Here is a 3,906-nt window from a genome sequence, read left to right on the forward strand (position 1 = left end):
CCAAGGAGGTGACGTTTTGTGATGTCCCTCTCCGGTGCAGTGTGTTCAGCGTCTGACCCTGAGCTGTGGGAGGGGACATGTGGCGATGTCCATGTGGTGCACAGTGTGTTCAGTATCTGACCCTGAGCAGTCCCAGGGAGGTGGGAGTTTGTATGTCCCTGTGGGGTACAGTCTGTTAAGTGTCTGACCCTGAGCTATCCCAATGAAGGGACATTTTGTGATTTCCCTGTGGGTAAAGTGTGTTCAGTATCTCACCTAGAGCTGACCCGGGGAAGGGACAAGTTATGATGTCCCTGTGCGGTGCAGTGTGTACACTGTCTGAACCTGAGCTATCCCAGGGAGGGGCCACTTTGTGATTTCCTTGTGGGTACAGTGTGTTCAGTGTCTGACCCTGAGCTATTCCATGGAGGGGACATTTTGTGATGTCCCTGTGATGTGCAGTGTGTACAGTGTCTGACCCTGAGCTGTCTATTTAAGGGGACAGTTTATGATGTGTCTGTGGGGTGCAGTGTGTTCAGCATCTGACCCTGAGCTATCCCAGGGAGCGGACAGTTTGCAATTTCCCTGTGGACTGCCATGTTTTCAGTACCAGAACATGAGCTTTCCCTGGGAGGGGACAGTTGGTGATATCCCTCTGCAGTGCAGTTTGTTCAGTATCGGAACCTGAGCTGCCCCAGGGAGGGCACAATTTGTGATCTACCTCTGGCCTGGAGTGAGAGGACAGTTTGATATCTCCCTGTAGGGTGAATCGTGTTCAGTGTCTGACTCTGAGCTGTCCCACGAAGGGACAGAATGCGATGTCCCTGTGGGTTGCACTGTGTTCAGTATCTGACCCTGACCAGCTCCATGGAGTGGACAGTATGTGATAGTCTTGTGGGGTGCAGCGTGTTCAGTGTCTGACTATGAGCGTTCTCAGGGAGGGTACAGGCAGAGATGTCCCTGTGGGGTTTAGTGGGTTCAGTATCTGTCCCTGAGATGTCCCAGGGAGGGGACATTATGATGTCCCTGTGGTGTGCAGTGTCATGACTATCTATATGGAGCCTGCATTGGATCTGCCCTGGGAGTGTTCGGTGCTTACAATGTATCTAAATTGGAGGTACATTTTCTGGCTAATCCAGAGGGTGCGCTGTATTGTAGCTGCCTGGGGATTGCTCAATGTTGACACTGGGTTCTAAATGCAGGTACAGTGTCAGAGTAATTTGGAAGGAGCTCACTGTTTTACCTGCCCTGGCAGTGATCTAAACTGCCGAAAATGTGGGGATATGCCATTAGGTTAGGTAGAGGGAACTTTATATTCTCTTTATCTTGCTACTGTTTGATGCTGTCATTATGTGCAAAGTGGAGTCACACTGTCAAGGTAATGTTGAGTGAGCTCGGTTTTCTACCTGCCCTGGGAGAGCTCGATACTAGCACTGGATATATCGTTGAGGTAGGAACATAGGAACGGGAGAGGGCCATTCAAATTATTGGTTATATTACACCATTCATTGTGATCATGGCTGATGTGTATCCTCACTCCATTCACCTGTCTTGACTGTATTGTCCCCACTACCTTTTTTAGTGTAAATCTATCAACTGCACGTTTAAATTATTCCTCGAGCCCATTTCTACAGTTTTTGTGGGAGACAGTTCCACACTTAAACCACAATTTGTTTTAAGAACAGTTTCCGAATTCCTCTCCTTCGTTGACTCGCTGTAATTTTCCGAATATGACCCCTTATCATTGACTCTCTGCCCGGCCGATACAAGTTTCTATCTCACTCAGTTGGCATCACACCTGCACCTTGGACATTCCAGAGAATACAAGCTACAAGCCTAGTTTCTGTAAACTGACCACACAATTTAACCCTTGATGCCCTCATAATATTCTGGGGAATTAGCATTGCACTCCTGAGATGGTCAATATATATGTTCTTAGGTGCCCAGATTTATACACAGTCCTCCAAGTGTGATCTAACCAGGGTTTGGAATTGCTGCAGGAAAATATCCTCACCTTTATATTTTCTTACAACATGGGCAGAGATCATATAATTTCAAACAACTAACAGGAGGACTTGGCTCTACAAATATCTCATCCTCAAAGATGGAGGAGACCAGCACATCAGTGCTAAAGATAAGGCTCAAGCATTTGCAACAATCTTCAACCTGATATGCCACGTGGCTGATCCATCTCGGCCTCCTCCTGAAATCTCCAGCATCACAGATGCCAGTCGTCAGCCAATTCTATTCATTCCATGTGACATCAGGAAACGACTGAAGGAATTGGATATTGCAAAGAATATGGGCCCTGACAACATTCCAGCAAATGTACTGAAGACCTGTGCTCCAGAACTTGCTCGTCGATAGCCAAGCTGTTCCAGTACAGCCACAGTATACTGGCATTGTTGGAAATTGCCCAAGTATTGTCCTGTACACAAAAAAAAAACCAGGACAAATCCATCCTGGTCAATTACCTCTCAGTCCACTCTCGATTATCAATAAAGTGATGGAAGGTCTTTATGTCGTCATTGTCGACAGGAATAGTGCCAGTAGACTGGAGGATAGCAAATGTTGTCCCCTTGTTCAAGAAGGGGAGTAGAGACAGCCCTGGTAATTATAGACCTGTGAGCCTTACTTCGGTTGTGGGTAAAATGATGGAAAAGGTTATAAGAGAGAGGATTTATAATAATTTTGAAAAGAATAAGTTCATTATCGATAGTCATCACGGTTTTGTGAAGGGTAGGTCGTGCCTCACAAATCTTATTGAGTTTTTTCAGAAGATGACCAAACAGGTGGATGAGGGTAAAGCCGTGGATGTGGTCCATATGGATTTCAGTAAGGCTTTTGATAAGGTTCCCCGCGGTAGGCTATTGCAGAAAATACGGAAGTGTGGGATTGAAGGTGATTTAGTGCTTTGGATCAGAAATTGGCGAGCTGAAAGAAGACAGAGGGTGGTGGTTAATGGCAAATGTTCATCCTGGAGTTTAGTTACTAGTGGTGTACCGCAAGGATCTGTTTTGGGGCCACTGCTGTTTGTCATTTTTATAAATGACCTGGATGAGGGTGTAGAAGAGTGGGTTGGTAAATTTGCAGATGACACGAAGGTCGGTGGAGTTGTGGATAGCGCCGAAGGATGTTGTTGGTTCCCGAGGGACATAGATAGGCTGCAGAACTGGGCTGAGACATGGCAAATGGAGTTTAATGCGGAAAAGTGTGAGGTGATTCACTTTGGAAGGAGTAACAGGAATGCAGAGTACTGGGAAAATGGGAAGATTCTTGGTAGTGTAGATGAGCAGAGAGATCTTGGTGTCCAGGTACATAAATCCCTGAAAGTTGCCATCCAGCTTAATAGGGCTGTTAAGAAGGCATAAGGTGTGTTAGCTTTTATTAGTCGGGGGATCGAGTTTTGGAGTCACGAGGTCATGCTGCAGCTGTACAAAACTCTGGTGAGACCGCACCTGGAGTATTGCGTGCAGTTCTGGTCACCGCATTATCGGAAGGATGTGGAAGCTTTGGAAAGGGTGCAGAGGAAATTTACTAGGATGTTGCCTGGTATGGAGGGAAGGTCTTACGAGGAAAGGCTGAGGGACTTGAGTTTGTTTTCGTTAGAGAGAAGGAGGAGGAGAGGTGACTTAATAGAGACATATAAGATAATCAGAGGGTTAGATAGTGAGAGTCTTTTTCCTCGGATTGTGATGGCAAACACGAGGGGACATAGCTTTAAGTTGAGGGGTGATAGATATTGGACAGATGTCAGAGGTAGTTTCTTTACTCAGAGAGTAGTAGGGGCGTGGAACGCCGTGCCTGCAACAGTGGTAGACTCGACAACTTTAAGGGCATTTAAGTGGTCATTGGATAGGCATATTGATGAAAATGGAATAGTTTAGGTCAGATGGTTTCACAGGTCGGCGCAACATCGAGGGACGA

Source organism: Heterodontus francisci, unplaced genomic scaffold, assembly GCF_036365525.1.
Source record: "Heterodontus francisci isolate sHetFra1 unplaced genomic scaffold, sHetFra1.hap1 HAP1_SCAFFOLD_70_2, whole genome shotgun sequence".
NCBI classification, from domain to species: domain Eukaryota; kingdom Metazoa; phylum Chordata; class Chondrichthyes; order Heterodontiformes; family Heterodontidae; genus Heterodontus; species Heterodontus francisci.